The sequence below is a fragment of the Labrus mixtus genome, chromosome 14 (genome assembly GCF_963584025.1).
Source record: "Labrus mixtus chromosome 14, fLabMix1.1, whole genome shotgun sequence".
Classification (NCBI taxonomy): Eukaryota; Metazoa; Chordata; class Actinopteri; order Labriformes; family Labridae; genus Labrus; species Labrus mixtus.
The window spans coordinates 14,754,052-14,767,086 of NC_083625.1; the positions used below are offsets into that span (position 1 = coordinate 14,754,052).

Below are 13,035 nucleotides of genomic sequence, written 5' to 3' on the forward strand. Positions count from 1 at the left end.
TTTGATCTATTGATCCAAACTCATCAGACAGAGGCTTTTTGTGCTGATTCACTCATGCATGCTATTCATATAAACCCTCCTAAATGCCTGTTAGTATTAATGGTAAAGTGTAAACATGTGCATGTGTGTGTGTGAGGCATGGGGCATGACGCACAGTGACAGGTGCAGGCAATCACAACAGCTACAGTATCAGCTGCTGCAGAGGAAATATAACCAGCTACACTTCCTTAATACACCAATGCAGCTTTACAGGGGGATGTGAAAACATAGTGTGCATATGTGTGTGTGTGTGTGTGTGTGTGTGTGTGTGTGTGTGTGTGTGTGTGTGTGTGTGTGTGTGCGCGTGCATGTTAATGTTAAGTTTCAAGTTAAGTACATATTCTTATTAAAGGAAAATATACTTACATGTATTTTGTATGTGTCGATGTCAGCTGTATTTATTTACATGTTAAATGTGTGTCTTTAACCTGTAATTCAATTGTCCAGTGAGTGTTTGCAAATGGTGTATATTGTGTCAATCTCAACACTGAGAAGTATCAGTGACTATTTGTAGACATTCATAATACATTTATATAACGACAGTACTTTAACTGAATTTGGCATACTGTCTTGTTTATTTTTCTCTAAAATCCTATCATTTTGATTATTTACAGGGTAATTATATAGAAATCTTTAATAGTTCACTGTCTACTATCTCCCTATATTCTCTTTTTCTAAGAAGCCTGCCTCAAAATCAGGAAGTGGTCAGTGAACTTCTCATTTGTCTGGGTGTGTCGTTGTCTTATCCTGTTATGATGTGTTAACTAGCACTACAGAGCTGATGGACAGGTACATCCTGTGTGATCACAGACCTAAAAAGACTGAAGCATTTGCAGACACAGAGACACATAGACACACACACTCCTGTTGACAGTTTAATCCACACAGATCACACACAGACATTCTGGGCTGTGACTTCAAAACCTTCTAGTAGGTATGCCCTCTAAATAAACACACACACACACACACACAGAATATGCATAATATTCATATATTATATATCCATGCACAGAGACACAACGTTTGAAATGTGTGTCTGTGTATGTGTGTGTGTGTGTGTGTGTGTGGGGGGGGGGGGGGGGGGGGGGGGGGGGTTACAGAGAGAGAGATGTGCCATGTGTATATAATGATCACAGACAGTTTATAGATGGTGAGCTTGTGTTGCTGCATGAACTCTTTCCGACCCAACAGCTCCTGCCAAATAACAAAAAAGACAGTGAGAACAGACAGATTATGCTGTTGTTGTGTTTACCTGTCTGTTACGGTCAAGCTATACAAACCCAATGCAGCTCTTCAAAAAGGGTGTTGCAAAGAAGCTGTGCAAAACAAAACGTCAACACTCTACACAGTATCTCCACTTGCAATACATGCACATCTGCATACACATTATCATTCAGCTTGTCAGTCAGTTTCTTGCTTTTTAGACACAAAGAGAAGTTACAGAAGATGGGCCTTTAAGAAAGTCATGAAGATAGCTAGTATGGGTATGCAGATTTCAAAGGCAGCTTTTCTCCCTTTGAAGGATTTATGAATAATTGTTTGTATTCACCTCTGCAGTGTACGCATGACCAGGGTGACGGCTCCTCTACAATGGACTTCTGTTTGCACTGGGACATTACCTAATGTTTGCCTGTCCCTGGATGTGCGGGTGGAGGTACCTGGGAGTCAGTCGACGAGACAGTACCCCCTGAACTGAGGTAATAAAGTGAAAGGGAGTGAAGGAAAAGTCAATAAAATGCAAGCGCAGAAACAGACACACACAAAGACGAACACTCACAAAGCATCAGATAAATATGAACAAAGAAATTCAACCTTTGCTCAGAGAAAAAGAGTTGGTTTGCTTTATGAGACATATTTATTGGTGAAGATATTTGATGTTATTGGTTATATAGCATGCGTTAAATATAGAATACATTTAATAACCACACGTCTTCATTATTTAAAACGGACTTGCTTGCTAATGTTGAGGTTAGCTCATTAACGATGAATTAAGCTAGCAGTGTTTTCTGTTCAGAAGTAGATGCACTGCTTGTCTGAGCTCTTCACTATAGCCTAAGGAAGCTGCTTTGGGAATTATTAACCAATAAAATTGATATTTTGACATTCTTCATGAATAAAATAACTCTTACTGGCGACTTTACTGCTCGTAAAGATGCTAAAATGTCAAACCAGTTGCCAATGCCAAGTACCACCAGCAGTGCTGCTGCAGAAGTGACAAAGAAGAAACAAAGTATCCAATCTTTTCCCACCATGATGTATGAGACTATTTTAGAATGTACAAAATTCATAAATGATTACAAAGTGGCAGATACATTTTGATAAATAACAGAACCTTTCATTTCAGTTATTGTCATAGAGACAGTATCTTTGTGTAATGTTTTGCCATTTCCTTTTTCAAGAAGAACAAATGTGACTATTGGCCTTTCCCATCCTGAATTACGCATCGGCATGTGACATCAGGTATATCAAAAAGCTCTGCAAGGGCCACTCAAGGACACTTTCAAGGACATAATGTAGCGCCCTTGTTTCAGCTGCTGACGGTAAGTGACGGTTTGCTAACAGTACACAGGGGGGAAATATTTGACTTCCTGGACTCAAAGTTGCCGCTGCATGTGTTGTGTTGCTTCTGAAAAGTCAAACAGTTTTTCTGTCAAAGGAAAAAACAGCAATACTATCCCATCACAACATGACTCACATTCACACTGGTCAGTTCTTGATCTATAAATAAGGCCTCTCTAGCGTGCTCACACATCATTCTGGAGTGTGCTGCCATGTGAAAGACTGTAAATGAAACCCTTGATCTGGTTTTGAATCACAACTGTGATTACTGAAGCAGGTCTTTTCTATGGAAATGGGTTTTCACTTCCAGTAAAAGATCATAACAAACTAATAGTTACCATTAAAAAAAAAAGTAAATACTAACCATGAAATTCAGACATGTTCATCCTGATATGGAAAGTGTACATCAGTTCTGCCTCTGTCACATCACCAACTTCATTTGAAGGGTGTCTGCCAAGGAAAACATCTAAGAAATGTAACAAATAAGGAATGTGGGGGGATGAAATTGTCACCTTCTTGCGAAGAAAAAAGTGCAAGATGAAGATTCAAAATGCGTTTGTAGAAAGAAAAAAAAGAAATTTGAACTATAAAATGTAATCCATGGGATGTGTGAAGGTAAGAAAATATCCAAGGCAACAGATAAGCAAGGTTCAACAAACAGGAAAAAACTGTGGTAAAGCCATCAACAACATATTCACACTCAGAGCAAGGGTAGATACAACCAAACGGCAAAGAAACAGGGAAGCTGTGTCCAAAACCCCCTGCTCATGTACTGTCAACGGGATCACACAAAGAAGCATCACTAGAAAATCATCTGCAGCAAAACTATTGTTTTTCTATCATACAGGGAACTTGCCAGGCACTCTTCTTGGCTCCATTTTTCATACTTATTTCACCCGTATGTGTTAGCAGCCAAACTTCACAGGCGCTCTCCAGTTTTTGAAGGAGCTGACTAATTGATATCCTCTCTGCATCAATCAGGTATTTCCAGTCTAATATGTTGAATGATATGTTGAATGACCAACATGCCCATCAGACCTTATACAGTTCAACATCATTACATATGCTCATTTGCCTCCTTTTTGCTCCTTAGTTTTTTGAATACTACTTGACCACATATAAAACTTACAGTACAGTAACTTACATTATTACCCTGCTATAGTTGCTGGCTAGCAAGGATCACTATTGTATAGCCTGAAGAACCGCAATGTGTATGAGTGAGCTGAGGATATATACAGTCTTTGGTGAAAACATCTGCGGAACCTGCAGATCCTTCAGACTGTTTGGAAGTCAAGATGAAATCCAGAGAAGTCTTTATACTTCACAAACTCCAATGTCAACCATCTTTAGGTGGTCCTTAGGGCCTTGTTGGTATTCTGGGAGGTGAAAGTCAAACAGTCCTCAGCTCAGGGTGTTAAACCTCCTTCAAACTTTGTATAGATAAACTTGACAGATCCATATGTAACTAAGGCATGAAGAAGCTCTCATGCAGCTTAACCAGCTTAGTCCGGAAAATTGTTAATAAAACCATGTGATCACTTTTGATTTTAGGTATTTTATATTTCTATCATTTAAACACTTGGGAAATACTTTCCTGTTCAACAATACATATAATCCCCTAAGTATGTCCAGAGCCTTTAATAGATTTGTAACTCACCCACTGAAACTTGTGCTGCTGCCAAACTGAAAAATATGGTATGACACCAGACTGCGCAGCCTTGGAAACTGTCTGTATTTGTGTCTCTCAGTCCATTCATATACTTTATATGCATTTCTATGTGTGTCCCAACATTTCGTGTGTGTGTGTGTGTGTGTGTGTGTGTGTGTGTGTGTGTGTGTGTGTGCATGCGCGTGTGTCTTTGGTACTTTTCCAGGGAAGCACGGGACATTAAATACTCCTGATTGGCCTGCTGTCAGCCTGCATCCTTTTGGCAAGCACTGTTGGCCATGTGCGTCAACCATCCAACAGAGATCTAAACTGCAACCAAATGATGAACTTCATTGAGAGAGTAACTTCCATTGTACTCTTTTAATTTGACTTTTTTTGCACATCTGTGATAAATACTAGACTGTGATTGGCCAAAATAACACAGAGCAATGGTCCTGTATTACTTGATTGAACATCGATGTTGAAGAAGTACAAACTGTTACCAAGAAAAGCAGATAGTTGTTAGGGATGAAGAGCTTATCACAGACTCTAGAGGACTAACTCTAATAATATCAATCTGCAAGAGAAGTCAGGTTACTTTGATATTATATTGTTTAAGTACAAAGGAGAGGATAAAAGCGTTAAAAGGTCGACAAAAGATGTAAAATCAGCGAGGATGATAGGGAATAGGCAGGGGGCGTAAGAGGCCAGCAGGTGTTTGATTAGGTGATTTGGTTTTGGCTGAGATGGTCAGCCACCAAAAACTCTGCTGGAGCAGGGAGAGAGGCCTGCGGATACCAGGATAGCAGGCGACCTTGGATGAGGGCAGTAGAAGTTCTCAGGGGTCGGGTGGTCTAGTTGAGCCTCTTGTACCACCCACTCGATCTCCCACCTGGCCGCTCCAACCATGCAGGATGAAGGAAGGATGGTTTCTTCAGTTGAGTCTTCCACAGAAAGAGAAATCTGACAGGATAAAGCATTGGGCTTGACATTCCTGGACCCATGCAGGGTGGCAGGTGAGGGCGAACTGGAATCTGCAGAGTAATAAAGCCCACCAAGCCTAAGAGAGGTATTTATGGTCCATCTATTCCACGAAAGGTTGTGTGGAGCCCTCCAGCCAGTGTCTTCACTCTGGGGGCGAGAAGGGTGAGAACCACAGCCAGAAGTTCCCTGATGTCAACGTCATAATTTCTTTTTGCATGTGTAACCCAGTAAGAGAAAAGCGGACGTATGATCAACCTACAATATGAGGAATTGTATAATATTCTTGTGAAACAGACATGGTGTTGCCACTGGTGTTCACAACTCAGAAATCTCCTTTTGCTAACTTTAGAAATCCAATCACTGCAAATTAAAGACATCAGGTTTCATTACATCAGGCCTGATTCGATCAAATTAGACCAGGATTAGATCATCACTTAGACACCATCTTATCCAGACAGGCAGCGCGCCAAACTGACACAGACAAGACAGACTCAGGCACTTAAATTCACGCCGGCTGTCTGAGGCTGTTGTAACTCCTGTCGCCTACTGTGTTCCTTTATTATCCAATCATGACAGGACGCATCAGGACAAAGCTCCGATACTCAAATCTAATGCGACTTTGTTAGCTACTGAATCATCTGCACAGAACATGAAAGTGTCTCTGGCTCACTCTGTGTTCCCATCTCTGTGTATTATGAAGATAATCTTGCTTTGAGGGAAAATATGAACCAGGGATAGAAATAGAAAGTTTTTATTAGTTTGGATTTAAAAGGACAAGATTTACACCTGCAAAGATATGATGCCTAGAAGCCATGTTGGTAAAATACTTGAATACTGCGGCAGTCAAACAGGAGACATATTTCATTATGATTGCATTGCCCTTTAAGCTCTGCCAAAGCCTGCTGGATTTTTCCGAAGCCAGGCTGCATTGCTTATAAATACAGACACTTGGGGAGACAGAGAACAAACAGGTTAGCATGAATGCTGTGATGTTGTACTCAAGGAAGGTAAATGCAAGTGACAACTCACTTTTCATGAAAGAAAATTCTAAATATATGGAAACAACCGCTGTCACCATGTCATAAATCTGTTATACTGTAGGCTATTCAAAAATTCATCTCAGAGCTCCTATCCAATATCCTGCCTTTTCATTTGAAATCTATGCAGAAAATAAATGCTCAAAGCTGATGAGAAAAACATCAAGATACACAAAAAAACAGTTCAGGTTCAATTAAATATCACAAAGAAAAATGCAGGAACTTTCTGCCAACAGAATATGAAGATGACAATGATAAAAATATCTTCTGAGCATTTGGCTTTTTGTTCAAAAGTATTGTAACATTAAAAAAGGAGAAAAAGTAAATCTGTATTAACAATTTGGAAATGTGTTTACCACGGTGTGTCATATTAAACCAGATACATCTATTCTTTTGTATTTATGGAAACTTGGAATATTGGGTCAATTTTTACAATTAGTCAAGCAGAAACTTGACCAGCCTGGAGCACTAAAGAAGTCTTAATATTAACAATACTGTTATTTATACCATTCTCCGTTTTCTAAGAACTATTTACTTATTTCATGCAATATTTCCTTTAACAGAATAGTTGATGTGTATTGGAAACTTTCCTTTTTTATAATGGTGAAGGAAGTCAAGTGATTTGTGGGGGAAAAAATGTGCTTTGATTTAAGGAGGGAAAATTAGGGTGAAAGTCTTGTATTGCCTGGAACTAATTTTAGATTTAGTGCATTGCTAACATAAATATTCAAATGTGCGATTAAATACTGGCATATATTTATTCATTTTCATGGGGTAACCAGCAACTTCTGGAATAAAAAATGTTGGTTTTCTTTAAGTTATATTAGCTTAGGTGATTTACTTATTTTGATTTGGCTACATTTCAATCTACAACTGATTCCTGATTACTTAATTTAACAAAAAAAGTTTGTTTTGTGACTAGATTGTTTTGCTCAGGGGTCAGGGCAGGTTTAGGTGATTTTTGAGTATTTCACTGTTGAGTCTAGTCTTTTAAACACACTCCACAATCCCAAATAAAAAGCCAGAGAATATATTTTACAGAGTAATGTATTGAGAGCAATCATCATGTAATTAGAGTTGTGTTTATAGAGAAATATAAAAAAGGTGTTGTATGGAAACGCAGACAATGACAAATCTCTGCATAACTGAGCTTTACCATAACAAGTCAGGGCTGTGTGTGACCTTTGCTTTGTGTCTGACGCACGGCAACACACACACACACACACACACACACACACACACACACACACACACACACACACACACACACACACACACACACACACACAAACACAAACACACACACATACACACACATACGCACACACAAGAGAGAGCGAGACACAGTCTGGAATGATAAGATATACGAATGCTTCAGTAAGGCTGCAGTCATGACCAAAATTAGTCAGAGGCGGTCATCTCTACCATCTCTAACTATTTCTCTTTCTCTCTCTTTTACACATCCCACCTCATTCAAGTAATTATGTTGTTTTCTGGATGTTCTTAATCATGGTTTTGTGGATGTATAAATACTAAGGTTCTCCTGATTGGACTTCTGTTTTCTACTCATGTCATGTGGATGCTATCCTTGTTGATATTAGTGCTGACAATACCTATAGAAGGAGTCCCATAAAGTATTCATTTATTATATCACACTTCATATAGTACAGTGAACCTTTCCTCTGGTGAAGCAGCCTGAGCTCCAAGTGGATTCAAGTTTACATTCCACACAAAGGAACATTTATTACAGGGCTTAAATGTCATAAGATTATATATATATATATATATATATATATATATATATATATATATATAGACATATCCAGTAAATACTGACTGTGAGTGCTTTGTAGAAACTTTGTTCTAGCAAAAGTAATGCAGCTTTTATTTATCCAAATTGGCACGTCATGTCTTTTTTCCTTACAGATTAGTCACAGCTTGGTTGCAATCTAACTGGCTGTGTCTGTGAATAACTTACAATCTCTCCAAATAGTCAGTCTTTAGATTTTTAAACTGATACTGGCTTGGCCTTTTTTGGCGGGGCTGATTTAAGGGCCATGTTGTACATGTGTTTTTTTTTTTATCCGGATAAGAATGATCGCGATTTGAAAATCCACTATTTTCATATCCCAGAATCAGATCCCTTTTACTTCTGTCTGGGTTTTTAAAGAAATACTGGATAGGATCGTGGTACAGACTTTTAGAGATGAACAAATTCAGATAACCAGTGCTCTAAATGGGACAACATGTTACATAGTTTGTCCACAAAAAATAAAACATTCTATGCATACTCGTACCAACAATTTGGTCAACTATTTTATGAATAAAGAATTAACTGTTGTTTACATTCCTGTGTCTACCTTATTCATTAGCTTGTCACTATTAGTGATTCAGCTATGCAAGAGCTAAATATTGAAAAAATCAGAATTGTAAAAGTGCTGTATTTTTAACTATATGTCTCCCTTTAATCCAGCCCTGGGTCCACCCCTCAGCTGAGATAAAATAACACAGATTTTTATTTATCCAAATCCTAATCAAAAGTTTTGAACAACATGTTCTGAAGGTTTTATCTATAAAAAGCACAATTAGATGACCTAAACTGATTTTTGTAAGCCTTGTTTTGTAGTATCTTTATTGATCTTTTCTGATGTACAGAACAGATCAACTATTCTGAAAGTATCAGAAGGGAGGTACATGGGATAAGTCACATCTCCATCAGGTAAGAGTTGACAGCCCTATATGCACTATGGCATTAGGCAGGTCTGGGTAACAAATACACAAGAAGCAAAATCCTGAGGTATGAATCAAAATGAAAGAGACACCATAACGATTAAGGCTTAAGTGAGGGTGTGTCTGCCAGCCTCCTCCATACACAGCTGGATGTCTATGAATGAAGCGCGTCAATGGGGGGGGATGGGGGGTACAGATAACAGTAAATCAATGAAGCCCCATCTTCAACACAGATGGGGCAGCATCTTCAAATGGACGGACAATTGGAACCACAGCATCAGAGACACAATAGGGCAGATGTGAGGCTGTAGAGCTTTGTGCCAGAGAGGGATAAGAATAAATCAATGATGAGCCTATTAACCTCTGTGTCAGCTGTTCTGTGTGACATATGAAAGAGATTTAAGAAGAGACGCTGATAAGGCAGATGAAAAGAAGAAGAAAGTGAGGCAGTCAAGAGGCTAGAGAGAAAACGCCAATAAGAAAAGTCAACAAGTCGAATAAATGCAAAGGCTGCTACGCTTTTTTTCTTTTGTAATTATTTTAGACCAGAAAGGGGAAGCTGAGGATAAGTGCCCCGGATGCTGCAGTGAAAAGCCAGTGTGCAACTTGTCATTTTCTGCTTTCTTATTTTCAGGCCAAATGTTATATTCTCTTTTTTTGCTGGAGTACATGTGGTTGCCAATATTTTAACAGAAAACTACGCACACACAAACACACACACAGTTTTTGCAGGGTATCTCACACTGCAGTTTAAACTCTCCTGCTCCATCTACTGACTGAATGCTGTACAAGCAGGCTTTGCTAGTAAAGCTTTGCTTTATTTTTTGTATTCATGTTTAATTCAGATGATTAATTAATGACTCCCTTATCACACTTCAAACTTCTAAAAGATTAATCACAAAAATATATTAAATATATTTTTTATTAATTAAAATTGTTCATATCCCTCTTCACAACATATGTGGATATGTTCAAGTATTCCAGCAATAATACATCAATGAGAAACTGGCCATGCACACATACACCATACAGCTGAATGTTTCCTGTAAATGTGAAACATCTGTGACAAAACGTCAGCACCTTCCTTAAAAAGTAACACAAATGTGTTTTCCTATAATAGCTATATATAAGACACTAATCTGTTCTGCCATTGAAACTATACGAGGATTTAAGAATCTCACACAAAAAATGTCCTTTAAATTAATAGATGAATTCTGCTGTAGGTTAAAAAATGTCACTAGAGGTCACTAAAGTTCTCAGAAAACAACAGACTTTCATTGTCTGTTTAGTTCAAAACCTATTCTTCCCCTGAACAGTTAAATATTATAGTTCACAGCTCATTGTGGCACCTAGCAACGCTGGAGCCCAAAAAAAAGTAATTACTACTGGAGCTATTTGAACATGTTGTCTATTTCTTTATCATGTCTGTCAGTTTTCTTTTGTGAATTTTAAATCACTCTGGTTTTTAGGATTCTGTGACATTTCTCATTTATCTCTTTATAAATATTTCCTTGGTCCCATCCATATTCCAAACTCAAATCCTCAGTTGACACAAAGTTACTCCTGAGGAATCAAAAGAGGACGTTTAATCATTTTCGTCATACAGATAGTAGACACAGAATACGCAGCAACATTTCAAGTGTTTTTATCAGAAACTTCTTACATCACATTACGTCATCGGGACAAACAATGTTTGGAAGCAAGCTCTCTCTCCTCCATAAACATGTCTGCTTCAACTTCCCAGCAATGGGAAATACTTGTAATTCCAGACAGCTTTGTTGTAAAATTACCCTTGCTATCCCGTTGCGCTCAGTGTGTGTGTGTGTGTGTGTGTGTGTGTGTGTGTGTGTGTGTGTGTGTGTGCGTGCGTGTGTGTGTGTGTCCATGACCACATGAGTGGCTGTGTTTGTGAATGTGTGTGTCAGAGCCAGTGTGTCATATTACAATCAAGTCTCTTTAGGACAGTCCTAAAGATAGTGACCGGGCAGGAGTGTGTTCTTGTGGTGTAATGTTGCAACACTCGGCTGTAGAAAGAGAGCAAGTAGACCTGCTCTGACAGGGAAAACATTGTTGTTGGATTTATATGGATTTTTATGGATTACATTAATTATAAAAATTGATAAATTAATGTCTCCATCCCTCTGTGTCCTCCCTCTGCGGGTGTCAAAAAGGAAAACTATTGATAGTAAAATTATAAAGCAAAAACATATGAAAGAACAGGAGATAAAGTTGCACAATAGCAACTATTCTCTTTGTAGTGTGAAAAGAGCTGTTTTTTTTTTTTAATCTGTGATAACTTGACTTTTAAAACATGAAAATGGATTTTCTAACGGTCAACTTCACTGCTGAAGAAGAGGACTCAATACACTTTTCAACTTTGGAGGCCCTGCAAACAAAAAGGACGCTATGATATGCTTCGAATGCTATTTAGTTGTAGAGCTTGTCCAAGGTGCCCAGAAGCCCTAGAGGTTGGTGTCCAAGTGAGTGATTTTACATTTTGTTATGGAGTTATGAAAGAACAAGACACACAAGTCAACAATCAGCAGGAGCTTCACACGCACACTTAGACATGCACACACATTAAGGGTTGCACAACTTCATTTGACAGTCATGTGGTAATAGTCAGGTCGATGTCTACTAGCCCCTGATGAAGTTATCAGTAAAACCATGCAGAAGGAAAGGTTTTGCAACCAGCAAAAAAAAGATTTATTGCCAAACCTAATGCATAATCGGCAGAATGCAGACAGTTAACACTTAAAGACACAGCAGGCTGTAACAGCTGTAATAAGGCATGTAACAATAACATGTGTGCTACAACTCCCATATAAGAGTGTGCAAAGAAAAAAAGTCACACTAGGGAAAGAAAAAACTCAGGTAAATAGCGGTTTTGCCTACTCACTGTCATAGTCCTTCTCAGTCACAGTTTGGGATTTTCTATCCTGATAAGCGATTAGTCAACATCAGGCATAAAGCGTCATCACACTGCTGTAAAGTCAAGTATTAATCGAAAAGTCAGTGCAACCCCTAACCCCTAATTACATTTAAGACGGCTTCACCATGCCATAACAATATGCATTGCATCATTTAATGTGGATTCATACAGTATATTGGGACATATAGGTGAGAGATGGTCGTCGTCCTTAAGGTTGGTCTGGGGGGGGGGGTTGAACAAAAGATCAGGCAGAGGGAGACTCAGAGTGAGGGTTCTGTCGTGTGTAGTTATTCTACCCGAGCTGATAACGGCCCAGAGTGTAGAGAAAGAGAGAACTGAGCGAAAACAGAATGGAGAGGAGGGTAAACCCGGTAAGAGTAGGCTTGTCAAGTGATTGAAGTTTAGGCCTGCTCCTGCTCCCAAACCAAAGTTGATACATGAACTTCCTAAGTAAAACGGGTTATAGAGACACCCACTGACTGCCAAAGCTTTTCAATATTGTAGCCTATACAACTTTTTAATAGAAAAGAATAGGAGTACTTTCACTCTGTGTTGTGAAATCCGATCTACATGCAACTAGTTTTGTGCAAACCTGCAAATGTGTGTGCAAATCTGTTGAAAGCATATCACACCGAATAGAATAGAACAGAATAGAATAGATAAGCATGGATTTTAATGAGGGACGCACACAATAGCAGCAGGAGGGCCTCGCTGACATTCAGGAGTATAACAAAAAGTAATTTATTTATGTGTCTTCTTCAGGGCAGCAATCCAAACACATAACAGCACACGTGTCAAAATGATAAACATCTGAAGTCAATCATTTACTGCCCAAAAGAAAACAGCCAGTGCACTCCTCCTTTGTCCCCCCCCCCCCCCCTTTTCCTCACTCCTCTCTAGGTCACCTTGTAACGATGTCTGTCTTCCTCTTCTTCGCCTTCTTCCCCAGAGACGAAGAAGAGGATGGTGCCCGCTGAGCCCTTGCTGATGCTGAGAAGAAGAAGAGGAGAGGGAGGAAGGGAAGGAGGAAAGGAAAGACGGGAGGAGGCGAGGTGAAAGGGAGGCAGGAAGGAGAGGGGAAAGGGAGGGGGGTGGGGGGAGGAAAA

General features: G+C 39.1%; 1 long non-coding RNA gene across 1 annotated transcript; it reads right to left on the reverse strand.

Moving 5' to 3' along the window:
* Nucleotides 1-1,126: 1,126 nt before the first annotated feature.
* On the reverse strand, nt 1,127-13,035 carry LOC132988103 (uncharacterized). Its single transcript, XR_009675781.1, has 4 exons — nt 12,835-13,035; nt 2,963-3,048; nt 1,589-1,731; nt 1,127-1,233 (listed from the first exon to the last, which is right to left on the reverse strand). It is a non-coding gene; the product is annotated as an uncharacterized LOC132988103 (long non-coding RNA).